The 12,194-nt window shown below is 31.0% G+C and overlaps 1 non-coding gene across 1 annotated transcript; it reads left to right on the top strand.

Moving 5' to 3' along the window:
- TRNAA-CGC (transfer RNA alanine (anticodon CGC)) lies at positions 1 to 72 on the top strand. The gene has a single exon. It is a non-coding gene; the product is annotated as a tRNA-Ala (tRNA).
- The last annotated feature ends 12,122 nt before the right edge of the window (positions 73 to 12,194 follow it).

Below are 12,194 nucleotides of genomic sequence, written 5' to 3'. Positions count from 1 at the left end.
GGGGGTGTAACTCAGTGGTAGAGTGTCTGCTTCGCATGCTGAAAGTCCTGGGTTCAAATCCCAGCACCTCCAAACCCTTTTTTCTTCTTTTTTTTCTCGAAATTTTTTAGTTTTTTTTTTTCTTTTTATGTTCGTTACAATTTTTTTTTTTTTTTTTGAATCAATAAAAAATATATGCTTTTTATACTTGTAGTTGTCTGCCTGACTACTTATAGTCGAGTAAAGTGAACGGAGCAGCTCGTTTTGATTTTCCCTTAATCGGTAGTATCGATATACCCATCGGTTTTGGATATAAAGTATTTTTATTTCATATGATCGGTAAGTAAGTAAACCTGCATCGCTCGCGGGTGTTAACCATTGGCGCCGATCACCCGATGTATATATACCTACAGGGTTCCTTTGCTGCCTGAGAATTTTCAACCTGTTACTGCTAATTCACGGAAAAAAATGGTATTGGTGACATTTTTATCGAAATTAAGTATTTTTATCAATTGATTTGGGAGATTATTTAAAAATTATAAAATTTGGAATTCGGTGCGACACAGACATCACATACTTTTTTACTTAACAAAGTCGACGAGCACTGCCTCGGATTTCTAATTTAAAAATTGCCAAGTTCAATAGGAGAAACTGTGCTTACACTAATCCATTTGTGAGTAAGTAAAATGCTCTAAGATAAGAAGACAAGTGCAGTTTTACATAGTTTCCTTAGAGAAATTACTTTTTTTTAGCACAAAAATACGTGGACCACACCCTTTATTATGGAAACAGTTTTTTCTGTAGTTAAAAATTTGAATTTTTATTGGGTTTTCAAGACAAATAGTTTGTGTCAATTTTCTCAGTTGGACTACGCTAAAAATTTTTTTTTGTGTGACTTACAGTACATAAAAGAAAATGAATAAATAACTCTTAACTATAACAATCGAATCATATACGTACGCTGTAAGGTACCCGAGTAAAGAAGTACGCAAGGAATTAAAAAATTCTTAGGTAATTTATATTTTAATGAAATAATTTTGTTATTAAATTACTTTATTTCAATGAAACACTTTATTTATTATTTTAACTGAAATAAAAGATAAAATAAAATAAATTAAAAAATTTATTATTTAGCGTAAAAAAATTTAAAAAATTTGTAATTATAAAAAGTATTTTGGGTGTTACATTTTAAATATAATATTCGAACTTCACTATATTGAAAATACAGTATTAAAATTAAAAATAAATAAATTACTACAAAGTGTAACTACAATTATATTTAATCTAATTTTTTTTTTAATTATTCTTCAAATATATTTGTATTGTATCAAAATAACTAAAATAAATGATCAATCATCGTTAAAGTAATTAGTATTTTACGAGCATAAAAGGAATTGACAATTAATTTAATTACTTAAATTTAATAAAAATGTTATAAAGATACCTTATTCCAATACTTAAATGAAAAATTGGAATTATTGATAGTTTATTTCAGTTACTTTAATTTAATTACAAAAGTATTTAACAGTTTGTTTTCATTACTTCTATGAAATACAAACGTAATTGAGAATTATTTTAATTACTTTGGCAAATAAGCCAAAAAATAGTATGAAACACTCTCAGAGGCCAGCTTTGTCAAATCAAACAAAAAAATTTTTTTAAACATGTTATAATACCCTCTTTATTGATGCAAACTACTTTTCCCTGCATACCTCTTTTTTCTGGATGTAAATAACGTTTCAAACAATTAAACGCTTTTTCATGTCAAAGTTAAATTATGGAAATTTTTTTATTTTTTTTTCTAACTTATTTGTAGAAGTTATTACAGTGAATCTCAATTGTAGTACGAATTCATTTTATTAACTACATTTGTACATCATCAAAACTATTAAAATAAATCAAGTATTTTTGTAATCACTCAAAGTATTTAAAATAAAGTATCAAATACTTTTATAGTTAATGATTCATTTTAACTACTTTGTTGAGATAAATATTTTAATAACTTTTCTTTATCACTTTATTCAAAATATATGTAATTCATGTTTATTTAAAATAATTATATCAAATTTTAAAGTATTAACAGTATTTTTTTTTTTTTTTTTTTAATAGGAGTTTCTGATATCATCAAACACTTATATTTAACAAACAATGGTTATTTTATTTTAGATACAATTGTACTTGGTCAAAAAAACAGTTTTTTTTCCAATATAATTATGTAAAAATTTTTTCAAATACTTCTTACGAATTTGCCCATAGTAATGGTAGAAAAGTTTTTTTCAGACGTAAAAGTGCCTATATAAATATTAGAAAAAAATAAAAAAATTTTTTTCACAATCTTTAAAGAAGCATTTTCTTCAAAAAAGATATAGCCAATTTATTATGTTAAAAATCATTAAAAAAATTTTTTTTAGCAAAATAATGTATACTAGTACAATGTTGGGAAAAAGTTTCTTTGTAACTGTTTCAAAATCCATAAAATAATCGTACCTATACCAGACTGTTATTGATGAGGATAATAAACATTAAGAATTAATTCAATGTTAATAAAATTTTATTAGTAACTTGTAGACTGAGTATATGTTACACAAATTGATGTCACACAATGACAATACTCTATGTAATATTATAAAACACAAATTTTTATGGCACAAATATTTCCTACAGCATCAGTAGTCACCTCGATAGGAATCCTATAAACATAAATGGTCCAACACAAATATTTATTTTTTTTATTTATCTCATACAACACAACAATGTGGAGATTATTTAATATTATTATACTACGTACACATTAATATGTAGTATAATTATAAAACACAGTAATAATTAAAAAAAAAATATATCCATTTTTTTTACATATTAGTACATCGATAATGATTTAAGAATAAACTACACTATAAAATATATGCCCTCTCGTTTAGTACACTACAGTAGAAAAACTAGCTCGTCGTGCGTCCCGAACCATTGATAAGCACTTGAGCAGCAGGAGACAGGGTAAATTTTCCGCCGATATAATCACTCCTGCGGCACTAGTACTTAGGAACAGAACGGGATTTCGCGGAAAAATCATACAATCGGCTTCGATTTTGGGGTGTGCCTTTAATTGTTATTTTTTCTCTTTTTCTTCTCAAATGATGGGTTCGTTGCACAGTATCCTCGATCGACCTGCAAAAGAAAATTTATGAATTAACTTCATACATAATATATCAATACATAAAATTGATGTAGTATTTCTTGAGACATTACCAAAAAGAAACAAAAAATAATAATAAACAAATAAAACTTTGAAAGACCTTTTTTGCTTCAATGCATGGAGAACAATGTGAAATTGAAAAAAACTCTTATCGGCACTGTATGGTTCACCCCTTCACCATGACACAAGTACTAATTAGGGGTAATTCAGCAGGGATTAAATTTTTTTAAAGTAATACGTCATTTTTAACATATTATTTTTACTTATTAGCACTTCATTTGAATATTTAATTGCAGACAAAAAATATACGTGTAAGGATATGTCCAATGAATTTTCTAGCGAAATGTGACAGATAATCCAACGAATCTAGGTGCACGCTTTAACAGTTTCCGTGCGACCGGAAGTTTTGTACTTTGTCTTCAAATGAAACAAATAGTGAGAATAATTTGAAAAAAAAAAAAAAAAAAAAAACCATTTCCATTACATGAATGACGAAGAAAAGAAAATAAGCCAGCTAGTGAATGCGTGCTGATGTGGTACACCGAAAAGTACAAAGACGGGGCCGTATTTGACGCGTGAATCGGTCTAAATCCGGCTCCCCTTCAAAGACTTTTTTCGCCGACAGTGAAACATACGCGCGGTAGCAACGAGGCTGGGGCTTAGGACGTTCGTGTATTACATACATACTAACTGTAGATGCGCGTGGGGCCGGAAGTGCTCAATTGAAATATATATCCCCGAACGGAAGATGAGACTATGGGAGCTGGTCTACTTGGAGATGGGATATGAGGGAGACTGTATGGGGGGTACGATAGTGTTGATTTGTTTAATGACATAGGAATTGGACGGTGTGCAATGGCAGCCGGGGAATTTTTTTTTTTTTTTATGCGGGAATCATCTTATTTTATCGAAGATTGGCCAATTTTGTGGCTCAGTTTTTGCTGTTTCAATTTAAAAATATAAAAATAGTGTATTTAAAAAAGTCGTAAGCTGAGGTTGTCGAATGTCTTGAGATCGTCATAAATTTTGTGTGCGTTATTGTCATATTTATACAAAAAATAATTATAAAATAAAAAAAAAAAAATTTATTATTCATTTTTGACATTTTTTAATCATTGCGTAAAAAGGTTTTATTACAATACACATTTTTTATTTAATCAATTAAATTTAGTGTTTTTAACCAAATCAACAGGATTTTACCGTTCTGAATTTTCAATTAAAAAATTGCTTGAAAAATTAAATAATGTTATTTCAGATGTAGATTAGAATTTTTAGTATTTGGTGGAAGAAAAAATACATCTTGAACTATTACAAATAAGATGTTATATAAAAAATTTTATTACAAAGATCTTGTTTATATTAATGATATATTAATGAACTTGACCTAGAAATACCTCGACAAAACAAATTATCATTACAATAACGATACTTATTTTTTAGGGAATCACTTTAGTTTTAGTCCTGTTAAATTGTTAAAATCATTCACGTAAGGTGCACTGTTAGAAAAATATTTATTAAATTTAATAAATACGTTTTTAAGCTAATTTTATACATACATTAAAAAATTCGTTAAAAGCTCAATATGAAATTGTTAAAGAAGTTTAAAAATTAATATTTATTGTATGAATTAAACGTCTCAAATACGTAATTTTAAGACCCTGTTCATAAAATTAGTATTATGAGTACTTATTTAGCGAGATTTTTTTTTAATGCTATGACTACGTATACAATAGTTTAAGTGTGTACGTTTTAAAATTAAATAATTCATTAAAAAAAAATTTTTTTTTTTTTATATCGTAAAAGAAATGGAAAATAAACTGTACTTTGATTACATTTTATGATCATTCGATAAATTCACTATAAAAGTTACACGACTTAAACTACTAAATATAAATAAAAAAAAAAATTAAAATATTTGATGTCCTTTTTGAATTCGAGTTAAAAAATTCTTACGTAAAAATTTTATTTCTGCATTATTTTATTGAATTTTAATAATTTTAGTACTGTAAACAAAATATTTTAATATTTTAAAAATATTTTTATTAAAATTAATATTATTTCGATTAAATAGTTGAAATGTAAGTGTAAATATGTAATATAAAAATATTTTTAACGGTTTTCAAATATTAATAATATATCATCATGTAGTTAATCGATTTATAAAAATTAATAAACATCCAAAGGAAATTAGAAAAATAAACATGTTCTCACAAATTTTTGTATCTTATTCTAATTCCAGTTGAAAAATTATCGAAAAAATTAAACTAAACAGTTTTTATAAATATTCATATATATTGTTGTAAAAAAAAATTATGTGACAATTTACCGTTTTACCAGTGAGACAATACACACCATCTTTTTAGCAAATGTTCGCCATAAACCAGTGAGCTTCCAGTAACCCACAACACAGAGTGTAGATCTATTAAATCCTTGTTCACTTCAAACAAGTCAAGGCTGTGCAATAACAAAGCTCAAAGTCTTCCCACCGAGGGACGAAACCATGGCATCGCGTTGTAAATTGAAGGACGAAGAAAAATTTGTTCCCCGTGTAAATTTCTCCCAAAACACCAACGGACAAGTCCTAAAGACGCGTTCCTCAACCAAAAAAAAAAAAAAAAAAAAAAAAAAACCACTTCCCCACGTCGAAGCGAAGCACAAAACCGGATAAAAAAAATTCGCGTTGCCGATCCTTCAAACGAGTGTCGACACAAAGCGACGACGTATCCCCCCTGTAACGACACTTGTACTAGACTAGGGGGAGGGGGATAAATTAAAGGAAATCCTAATAAAAGCTGTGGCCGCCTCCTCTATCTCCATCCTGTGACAAGCAGTGCTCAAGTGGCTGTTAAGAGCGACGGTGTCCCCCCACCGAACGCGGGAACATTGAATAATTGCGGCCGAGAGATTATTGTGGTAATTTTGCTGAGCTCAGGGGAGGTGGGGGAGGGGGCAACTCCGAGTGCTCGCAAAAATCGCGGGGATTCTTTCCTCGTTGTTACACGCGTGTGCTCGATTATTTCTTGAGAGGGTCAATTCCGACGGAGGACGGAAACGAGTAGATTGGGTCCAGTGGATGCCGGTGGGCGAGGAGGAGGGGCTCCCCGACTGTCGGAGGAGGTCGTTATTCAATTTGGGTTGTTTGTCTAGCGGGAGAGTAAGTGGGGATTAATTTGAATCGGCCGCTACGGAGAAGTATGCGCTTGGATGAAGAAGCATTTGATCGGTGCGGTTTTTTACTCTATAAGTTTGCAGATTTTTTTTTTTTTTTTTTTTTTTTACTGACGATCGCGATCGATGGTTTTTTTTTTTTAAGAGGTTGGCTACCCCAAAAACATGTTAAACGGTAAAAATCAATAAGATAGCTGGAAAAACCTAATTAAATTTATACAATATGCATACAAAATATTTTACGTTTTAAATGAACACAGACATTTTTAATGATTGAGTAATTCGTTTGAAATGGTCAGATTTGTTTCTCTTTTATTTTATTTTGATTTATCCAGGTAAATTTTAATCAAATAGAGATCCCTCACGTTATTGCAAGAAAGAATTTTTTAATGATAAATTCGTAGAAAGTCAATTTCAATCGTAATAATATCACGTTAGCAAACAAACAATTAAAAGTAGTCATGCCTCTACAGCTTAAGTATTTTAAAAATGCCTTCCATCTATTCATGAAAAATCATAGAAGAAACACAATAAGCTTTGAAAAATGAAAATTAGATGAAAAATAAAAGAAAAGCGTAGAAAACAAAAAATAGTAAAAATTTTGATGGTAAAATTTTTTTCTAATACGTGGAAAGTTATACTTTTGTATGTTAAATAAAAATAAAGATCTTTAAAAAAATCACGGTCTCAAGCGTACTTTTTAATGTGTTTTCAACAAAAAATAAATGAAAAAATTAGATTAAAATAAAAAAATCCTAAACTCTCCTTTATAAACTTACCGCTTCTAAACCAATCGACTCCACGACAGAGATGACAAAAAAAAAAAAAAAAAAAAAAACGAGTGCCAGTAAAAAATCTTTCCGCCCCGATAAGTACACACATATGTATACGCACATCCAACTGGGACAGCCCGTTTTACCAACCGGACGCGCTACACTGTACACGTACGCGACCGATTGAAGGCACCCAGCGACCCCCCCCCCCCCCCCAATGCATCGTTTAATCAACGCGGCCATTTTTCCCCTTAATTACGACGAAATCCGACCGTATCTTTCACTCGACTCAAACCCTAATTCTCACTCCTCCCTACTCCTCCTCGCCGACCCCATTGGCCATTACGACGGATATACAGCGCACACCCCACTGAATAAACTCTTCTCTAAAAATACTTCCCACAAGAGAACAATCTCCTAATTATTCAATACAACGCCGCGCGTGGTCATCCCGTGGGAGAGAGAGAGAGAGAGAGAGAGAGGGAAAAAAATCACTCCCACGCGCGCTGTGTTTGAACAGAAGTTCAGCGAATAATACCCCGGGCTGTTGTGCGCTGAAAGAGAGAAGCTGCGCTGCTGTATAAGAAGATCGCACCACGCGACCGTTGGGGCATGTGTTTATGTATACGAGCAATTGTGCGAAAAATCTTCGGCTCAAAGTGTCTGCCGAAGTAAATTGAAGTGACGGTGACATTTTTTTTTTTTTTTTTATCCACGTGGTAAGTGAGATGATTTGTGGTGCACATTTTTTAAATTAAATTTTTTTTTTTTATTTTACTTGGAAAATAGTAATCTTTAGTTCTTGATTTTATAATAATTTTTACTTGTTAATTTTTTCATTGGAAGCTGGTTAGAAATGTAAAGGTGAAAAAATTAGGTGGGCAAAGGGAGCTATTCAACGTTACTGACACTCGGACAAAAATGCCATTTGCAATGAGTATACTTTTTCAAGGATAAAAAATCAGAGCATTTTATTTATGTATCTTTATTGGACTAATTTTTGTGTTTTGTTTCGTGTAATAGTTTTCAACTCAACAAGTCTCGTTTGGAAAGCTCATTTCACGCACTTTATGTTAAACGTCGCCAATTTCTGACTGAAAAAACAATAACAGGGACAAAAAAAAAGGTAAATTCACTTTCAGACTTTTTGAGAGAATATACTTGAAAAGTGCATCACATCGACTTTTTAGAGTAACCACAAATTTTTCTCACTCACCAAACAATGTAAGGAACAAAATAAAAGATCAATACCCGAGAAACCCAACTTTCGATGCTTTCATTTGATTTTTCGCAGAACTGCCCATATGCACATTCGTAAAATATAACATCCGAGTAGCCGGGAAGTCTTTCGCCAAAAAGGGGACTTGTACGGGAATGGGTATGAGCACCGTGTGGCCACAGCCAACGTATAGCTCATGTATACGGCTCCTTTTTCTTCCTCGTCTTGTTTTTATGATCTTCTTCCCTCTGTGGACTGACGTTTTTGTGTCGTCGAGTATAGCCGTTGATGACGACGGAATGTGAAATGCCTTTGAATTATATGTGTGTACCCACTCATATTCGTATCCAGTGACCTGTTGCTTCTCCCCCGTTGGAATCTGCGTGCACGTGCTCTCACTCACCCTTATTTCTCCCTATATGTTTGTCTTCTTCTTTCCATCTTTAATCAGTCGGATGAGGAATTCATTAGTTTTTATTAACTAAATATACCTTCAGTCTTTAAAATTAGTTGATGTTCACCGATTCGGGCACAATTATTTTTTAGATTTTCAAATACTTTGCAAAAAAATTTTTTTAAGAAAATTTTATGCGTTATTTTAATTTTTACCGAACAAAAAATTTTTCTGTAAAAATATTAGTACCATAAAGCATTCGAACAAATGTATAAATATTTTTACCCCTTTCTTTCATCTTATAAACTTTTAATTTAGTGGATTGTTTTCGTAGGAAAGTTGTTATTTTAAGTACGATGTTGCGGAAAAAATGATGGAAAAAAATTTTACAGCATGAAAAATAAATTATATTATTGAGAAAAAACTACTGCTAAGCATTCGAAAAAGTACTCACGCCAAATTACGTGAGTATATTATTTGTTGTACGGGCACTATTTATAGTCATTATAAATCAGAGACCAGATTAAGTACTATTTCCATTATCAATTACAGTCAAATACGTTTGACCCATGCTCATTCGTACTTTTATCACGTATTAGATGACATTACAGAATCTTTCGACTGATTGCCTAATCTTTCGATCATTTTCTGTAATTCATGTGGTGGGATGATAAAAAAAAAAATAAGAAAAAAATACCAAGCACTCCATTCTTTTGTGAATTTGAACAAATGACAATTTACATACTCTAGATGAAAAATCTTCTCAATTGTGGGTTTCTTTTTTTCGAAACAGTTTCTCATTCTTTAACGATTTGTTTTTTTTAAATTTTTTTATTTAAAAAGATTTTTGATTATACCTGCTTGAGTAAGAGTTGTGTGTTGGGTTCACTGTAACTTTTGCCACTAGATTAACTTAGTTGTCAAAGACTAATATGAGGCTACATTGCAGGAATTGCAATGGAAATGAAATAGTACTGTTTATAAATTTTTCGAATTTCCGACTCTAAAACTATGGAATTAACAAAATATGACAACAAGAGCTTGCTTGCTTTTGATCCAGAAAATAAAAAAAAAAACCTTTTTTTCATGAATTTTTAAGAAATCAACTTAAACAAATCTTAACCTTACAAAGGCCGATCTTAGAATCAGTTGTATCACGGAATTATTTTAATTATTCTGTTGTACCTACACCACCTTTGAAGGATATGAAACTCATTATCAAGTAATATACAGTGCGCGGAATTAATTTTTGTACTTTAATTGGGTAATGGAATTTGTTTTGCAATAGTTTTCACTATTACAACAAACTTCATCAGATTAATATAAAACATTAATGATTGAATAATTATTATCTACTTGACATATTGCACGTTGATTTTTTCTAATGAATAAATAAATAAATAAATAAATAAGAACTTTGAAAAACTTTCAGAAGGTGTGTCATATTTACAAATTTTACCACGTTTTAGAAAGCACGTATAGAATGAAAATGTTCTTCCCCGAGTACAATCATATATTTGTTTTCAATTTCGGGAAACTCCTCGTTCTACTTTTTTAAGGAATAACTTAAATGCATTTAACATTATTAACGTTATAAACGTCGATATCAAAATTAATCCGAAGAAAATCATTATCGTCGAAGCAAAAATTCTTTGTTACCCCTATTAGCTCCAAGTACACAGTCCACAGGCCTCTGTGCGTCACACGTGCACATCATACACGTTTTTACATTCATTACGTCCAGCCGAGATCAGCGATGTCGAATATAGACGATCTTCTTCTCTTTTCTTTACTGCTGAATGAGCTGCTCTGTTCACATGAACGTTACGTGAATGCGCGGGGGAGTCGGGACTGTGAGCTCGCCCTCTTATCGTTTTTCACGACCAAGTATAAGACCTCGTTTTTTTTTTTTTTTTAATTTTATTTAATTTTCTTCAAGTGGCGTGACGGCGAGTAATTTTTTTGCTTCGTTTAGTGGCCATTGGGAATATTTTTTTGTAAATAACGCGAAGGTTTTTTTTTTTAGTGAATGAGTATGATTAAATGATTATTGTTCAGACGAGTTTTTTGAAAAACCTTTCCACTATCACGATGCTATACCTTTCGGTTCGATGATGACCGCGTTTTTGATTCTCAAAAAACATTCTTTTGCTCCCTCTCTCACTCTAGAGTTTTCTACTAGCATAGCAGGAGTTTTTACTCCACTTATGTAACATTAAAAAAAAAAAAAAAAAAAAAAATGTTTTACGTGTACATGCATGTACAACACATGTGCTCTCGAAACATGGAGAGGATTCACTCGGCATTTAAGATGAGGTCACTCAATTTTACGATGTGAGCTATATATTGTCGCGTCAGCAGGAATAGTTTTTTTTTTTTTTTTTTTTTTTTTTTTTACTGTAGTAGCAGCAAGCTCTTAATTTCAAAGTTAATTGGGAAGGGCGAGAGTAGAGTATTTTCTATTGCTTGATTTTTTAAAAATAATCTCCATAAGTTTTGGCTTGTAGGTAACAAATTTTTAAGTTACTATCATTGAAACTTTATGAATTTTGTACTCGAAAACTGTAAGGTTTGGGAAAAATTACCAAAAATTCTTTTTATCAACAAAATATATTTTTTCTTTTTTACTACCAACTTAATTATTATTGCATATTCACGATTTTTCCATATTTCTGAAGGCATGTTAAATGTCACTACTGCATGACTCAACAATTTTTTTTCCCATGACGCTCCACCTAACTATGGATTTTTCGCGTAATCGCTCACATGAGTGATGAAGGACAGCGAGTCAGAGGGGAAAAAACAAAAAAAAAAAACAAAACAAAAGAGTAAAGAAGAAAAGAAGAGAGAGCAAGCGAGTTCTCCAATTAACGCTAATTCCCGCTAATGCGCGAGACTCCTCCTCCACCCGCGGCGGTATAACAGGCACTCGCCATCATGAACTACTACAACGTCGAAAATTGCGCTGCAGACGCACCCGCGAATCCAGTTCGCATCGTTTTTGTCGTCGAATGGAATTTGGCCTTTTTTTTCTCGCATAAATTGCATTTTTCTCTAATTTTAATATTTTGTTTTTTATTTTTTAAATTTGAATCATTTCTAACGTACAAATCTTTACTCTTTAAAGTACGGTTGCTAAAAAATTTTAATTGCAATCAATTAAAAAAAAAAAAAAAAAAAAAATAGTCCCGAGTGTATTTAAGATTATACAAAATTTTTATTTGTTTAGTTAACAATGGGAATTACTGTCGATTCAAATTTCAATCACCAATAATTATCTTTGTGGCGCACATACCGATTGCTACGTGAATAAGGCAATAATAAATTTCTACTCTAATTAATTATTTTCGACTCTGCTTCAGAGTGATTGCGCGTTTCTCACCACTACTCATATTTTGATGAAATTATAACAAAGTTGAACAATTTTTCTAAATATTGAAGTTTTTTTTTTTTTATCAATAAAAAAGC

Source organism: Copidosoma floridanum, unplaced genomic scaffold, assembly GCF_036245765.1.
Source record: "Copidosoma floridanum isolate Cflo_tuat_1 unplaced genomic scaffold, Cflo_Japanese_pri ptg000012l, whole genome shotgun sequence".
NCBI classification, from domain to species: Eukaryota; Metazoa; Arthropoda; class Insecta; order Hymenoptera; family Encyrtidae; genus Copidosoma; species Copidosoma floridanum.
The sequence above is the reverse complement of the archived record's forward strand: the minus strand, read 5'-3'. Positions and strand labels throughout refer to the sequence as shown.